This window comes from Leptonychotes weddellii, unplaced genomic scaffold (assembly GCF_054177405.1).
Source record: "Leptonychotes weddellii isolate Sample4059 unplaced genomic scaffold, ASM5417740v2 HiC_scaffold_1541, whole genome shotgun sequence".
Classification (NCBI taxonomy): Eukaryota; Metazoa; Chordata; class Mammalia; order Carnivora; family Phocidae; genus Leptonychotes; species Leptonychotes weddellii.
The window spans coordinates 820-6,703 of record NW_027735752.1 but is presented as its reverse complement, the minus strand read 5'-3'; the positions used below and the strand labels follow the sequence as shown (position 1 = coordinate 6,703).

At 35.5% G+C, this 5,884-nt stretch overlaps 1 non-coding gene across 1 annotated transcript; it reads left to right on the top strand.

Annotated features, from left to right (window-relative positions):
* The first annotated feature begins 4,389 nt into the window (after nt 1-4,389).
* On the top strand, nt 4,390-4,493 carry LOC115937243 (U6 spliceosomal RNA). The gene has a single exon (XR_004072561.1). It is a non-coding gene; the product is annotated as a U6 spliceosomal RNA (small nuclear RNA).
* Nucleotides 4,494-5,884: the final 1,391 nt, after the last annotated feature.

Here is a 5,884-nt window from a genome sequence, read left to right as displayed (position 1 = left end):
GTGTGGAAAGATATAAATAATTTGCCAACTGGAGTTGCTGTGATGGTTGTATGAGCATCATGTTAATACACCTGCTACATTTACAAGAAATTGGAAAGCTAATGTCTTGTGCCTGTTCACCTCTGGGCATGAGTGGCCTAAATGTTTGCTAGAAAGATATCTTTGTTTTCTTTAATTTCTCTAGAGGGGTCCTCAGTTCTCAATTCATAACGTGGTTTAATTTTAGTGCCTCAAAACCTTCATTGTCTTTCCAGTACCATTAAAATTTCTTTGTAACTTAATTAAAATTAAAAATAGTTTCCTTATTACAAAAGCAATGCTTATTTACTATAAGAAATAGATAAGAAAAGAAAGAAAAGAAAAAAAAAACACAAAAAAGAAAAAAAATTTTAATTCATCCACAGTCTTGCACCCAGGTAAACACTAGCATCTTGTTAATCTCCTCTGGTAATATAGGCTAGTCAAAGATATACTTTAAAATGGGTTAATTTCAGGGCGTCAAAGTGGCTCAGCCGGTTAAGCATCCAAATCTTGATTTTGGTTCAGGTCATGATCTCCAGGTTGTGAGATCGAGCTCCACATTGGGCTCCATGCTAAGCAGGGAGTCTGCTTGAGATTCTTTCTCTCCCTCTCCCTCTGCCCCTCCCTCCACTCAAATTAATAAATAAGTCTTTAAAAAAATAAAATGGTTTAGTTTCTTACATACTGTTTCACTATATTTCAAATAATGTTTAGATATTTTCACATTATTGTTCATCTATATAATGTTGAAAGTCAGTATGATATTTCTATTATGTGAAAAGATATATCGTAACTTACTGAATGGAGGGGAGGGGGAATTGGGGGAAGGGGGTCACAAGATACAAACTTCCAGGTACAAGATAAGTAACCACTGGGGATGTCACATACAGCACGGTGACTGTAGCTGACACTGATGTGTGGTGTGTAGGGAAGTTGTGAAGAGAGTAGATCCTAAGATCCTAAGGGTTCCTATCTCAAGGAGAAACTCTTTTCTTCTTTTTTCTTTCTTTTCTTTTTCTTTCTTTCTTTTCTTTCTCTCTCTTTCTCTTTCTTTCTTTTTTTCTTTCCTTCCTTCCTTCCTTCCTCCCTCACTCCCTCACTCCCTCCCTTCCTCACTCCCTCCCTCCTTTCCTCCCTCCCTCCCTTCCATTCTTTCTTTCTTCCCTCCCTCCCTTCCTCCCTTTCTTTCTTTCTTTCTTTGAGATGATGAATGCTACATTTAGCCACCAGGTAGCTATGCGACCTTATGCAGGTTACTTAGGTCTCATTTGCCTTTACATATGCAAAACTGTGATAATTATTTTATAGGGTTGTTATTAGCATCAAGTGAGTCTGAGTATGTAAAATATGGGCCACAGTGCCTGGCACTTGGTGAACACTTGATAAATGGTAATTATTTATTTTAAAGATTTTATTTATTTTAGAGAGGGAGAGAACTTACGTGTGTGCATGAGTGGGGGAAGGGGCAGAGGGAGAGAATCCCAAGCTGACTTGGGACCCAGCTGAGCGTGAGGATCCAGGACCCTGAGATCATAACCTGAGCCGAAACCAAGAGAAAGATGTTCAACAGACTGAGCCACACAGGTGCCCCAATAAATGTTAATTATTATTATAATTCACAGAAAGTTTGAATGTTTACGTAGTCATATTTATTTTTCCTTTAGCCACAGGTATGATGCTTAGGAATTACTCAAAGGCTATATGAATATTCACCTGTATTTTCTTATGGAAAATTCCAGAACTTCTGTTTTTGTGTTTTACATTTAAGATCTTTAACATATATGGGATGTATTTTGTGGTTTATTATGAAATGATCATCTGATTACATATTTTTTCCTTATATGATTAATCACTTTTCCCAACATTTAATGAACAAACCATCATTGCTCACAGATTTGGAGTCCTACTTTTATTATATGCAAACTCCCATACATACATGAACTCATTCTTGCTTTTTCTCTTTTCTCATGGATGTGTCTTAACTAGTTCTGCATCGACTACTGCTCTGTTTTATTTATTGCAGTTTTAGGATATGTGTTAGTATCTGAGAGGGAGAAAAAATGCCAGCTTATAATGATATTTTCCAGTTTCTAAGATATTCTTATATGTCAGTATTTTTACATTAACTCTAAACTTGGCAAACTGATACTTAAATAATCATGAATAGCATTAAAAAATAATAACATTAAAAATAGCTTAATTTGATGGAGAATACCTTTTACCGTACCATAGTCACACGCAGAAACACAGCATATCCCTCTGTTCATGCTCTTAAATAAAAGTGCCTCAGAAAAACTTCATAGTTATCTTAATATTAATAGTGAATATTGCTTATCAAGATTATTTCTAGGTATTTCAGACTTTTTGCTCTTGTGAGTGCTGTCTCTTTAACCGATGGGGTTACTGCTCTTATGTAGAAATTTATTTATTTTTTTAGAAATTGCTATTGTCACAAGCCACCTTACTGACTTATCTGCTCTTGAAATTTCAAGCTGATTTTGTGTGTCAACTGTACTTCAATTTTAAAAATTTAAGCTGATCTTTTTGAATTTTTCAAGGAGACAATCACATTATTTGCAAATACAATGATTCAGTCTCTTCATATCTAATATTCGTAACTCATTTTTTCTTGAGTATATTGGTTAGAACATTTAAAACACTGTTTAATGACAACCACTATAACAGAAGCCTCACTCTTTCTGTCTTTGCCCAAAATGTCCCGTCTGCTATGGGAGGGCCACATTGGCTCCTTCCCAGCGCTGCCTTCCTGAACGCCTGTCTTCAAACGTGTTCTTCCATGCACCCTCGTCAGCAGAAACCCAGCAGGAACAGTGGCTCATCATTTCCTTCTTCACACTGACAATATTTTTCTCAGTGATAACAGCTATTTCAGTCAAAAACTGTATATGTGCTCTAGATTTTCCTATTGGAAATAGGAAAATAGAAAATAGGAAAATCTGTTGATCTTAGGGGAAAATGCAGTTGGTTTCATTTATGTTGTATTCTGTTACCTTTGCAGAGGAGAGGCTGATGACGTGTTGATCTTTCTCATTTGTTACGATCTCCGTGATGCTGAACATGTGCCCCACAAGTTTCCCCACCGGCTTGGTGCTGATGTTTGGGTGCCACAACCGCAGCACCTTGTCATCTCCTGAAAGGGATGACGGGGGGGGGGTGGTTATTTGTTCTCTCAGGGATACAGCTGGTCAAAATTTAAAGAGTCCCTCTCAGTCATATCCTTATCATCCTTCTAATATCAAATCACAGTCTGCCTCTTCCAGGATGCCCTCTAGGATTGACTTGCTTTGGAGCCACTTCCTCCTGTCAAGGCTATTTGGAAATAATTGTATTTACACACGCAAATGTGAATTCTTATAAATATTTTATCAGTCCCTTTCCTGTTTCAGTACTTTCCCACTCATTCATACATTAATGTACTATTTATATTTTATTTACTTCCCAAAGTATTTTAGACAGCTGTTCTTTTGTTTTCACATTCAGAGGAAGAGGAAAGTTGCACATAATCTCTAACATTATAACAAATCAACTGTCTCCATCTTCCCTTCGAGCACATATCCATAAGCAGATATAATTTACACGTAGTTACTACCATAGCATACATACTATTTTTTTAATTGTTAAAATCATACGGATACACGGTAAAATATTTAAACAATATGGAAGGGTATAATTTTTGTCAAAAATGTCTTCTTTCCCCTCAGAATCCGTACTTCCACTCCCTACAGGTAATCACTGTTCACTTTTTTCCCCCTCTTTCTTACAAACAAACTTTTTCTTTTCAGAGTTAAGAAAAATACTTTTCCATTCATATTTAAATACTTTGAATTATTTTCAGTAGGTGTTTAGATTACCATTTCTCAACCAAAAAAACCCACTATCACTAACTTATCTTTGATATACCCATTAAAATATATTATAAATATTGCCAAAATACAAAAAATCAAGGTTTCTTAAAATGTATTTTTACAGAGAAGTCACAGCATGCTATTTCGAGCAGAGAGAGACCAAATCAAAGTTTTGTAGAACGGATTTGTCACTTTGTTATTATATGTGGGGTTTGCAGGGCAAGTCGCTTTTGGTTTTTTTCCAGCTTTATCGAGATATAATTGATTGTGTGAGTTTAAGGTGTGCAACATAATTATTTCATATAAGTATAGTGCTCGCGGGGCACCTGGGTGGCTCAGTAGGTTAAGCATCTGCCTTCGGCTCAGGTCATGATCCCAGGGTCCTGGGATCAAGTGCCGTATTGGGTTCCCTGCTCCATGGAGAGACTGCTTCTCTCTCTCCCTCAGCCTCCCTCTCTCTCTCTCATGAATAAATAAATAAAATCTTTAAAAAATATATATAGTGCTTATTTGGGCAGCACATATACTAAAATTGGAATGATACAGAGAAGATAGCATGGCCCCTGCACAAGGATAAGCATATATTGCAACGTGATTACTTCAGTAAGGTTAGTTAACATATGCATCACCTCAGGGTTACCTTTTTTTCTTATCATGAGAACTTGTAAGATTTGCTCTCTTCATAACTTTCAATTATAAATACAATACTGTTAATTGTAGTCACCACATGTATATTACATCCCCAGAACTTACTCATCTCCTAACTGGAAATTTGTACCTTTTTTAGAATACAAATTTTATATATCCAATATAACTAAAATAATAAAATAAAATTAGTATACATGCCCATCTTTTTTTTGCATTTATGGAAGGTCACAGGCTCACACCTTCATAATTATCATTTTGGTTGCTACATCAAAATTTCCTACCATTTGTCTGTCAATAAATGTTCCTGCTAATTCTAGTTTTTCATTTTATTCAACAACACTGCAATAAATAGTTATTCATGTGTTTTTTTTTTTTCTTCTTTTGGACATATACACTGAGGATAAATTCCCATATTGTTAGGTTGCTTTCCAAAATGGTTGTACCAAATGCCAAGGCCATCAACTATATATGATTATACCAGCTTCATCAAATTCTGGCCAGCACATGGATATTATCATGATTTAAAATATTTGCTATATTAATGTCTAAAATGACACTTTGTTTTTATTTAATTTATATGACAGCTGATGCTGCTGAGTATTTTCTCCCATGTATATCTGCTAATTGTATCTCCTCCTGTGAATTGTTTGATCATATCCTTAACCCATGGTCTATTAGAATTCTGGTGATAGTAAAAATTAAAATTTAATAAAATTTTATTATCATATGCACACACACACATCCAGTTTTATGGTAAAGACTGGCTAGTTGTTCACCACACCCTTATTGTCTCTTACTGGGTGCACAGCTAGACTACATTTCCCAGAGTCCTTTGCTGTTAGATGTGGTCAGATTACTGACTTTTAGCCAGTAAACTAAGAGAATTGATTTAGATTTAACATGACTAAGAAGAAATACATTTCCATTTTGTTTGATTCATTACACATTTTGAGGTTTATTTGTTACAGTAGCTAGTGTTACCTGAACTAATGCATAGTCATATATAGTCTAATTGTTTTTTCAAAAAAGCAACTTAAACCTAAAATTTTTTTTAAAGATTTATTAATTTATTTAGAGAAGAGGGCACACAGGTAAGTGGGGGGAGAGGCAGAGAGAGGGAGAGAGAGAATCTCAAGCAGACTCCCCACTGAGTGAGGAGCCCGACGCGGGGCTCAATCTCAGGACCCCAAGATCATGACCTGAGCTGAAATCAAGAGTTGGAGGCTCAACCGACTAAGTTACCCAGGCACCCCTAAGATTAAGTGATTTTTAATTAAATGATTTACTTTACTTTAATTTAATTTAATGATTTAAATATGATTTGTCCAGAATCACATATAAGAAAATGG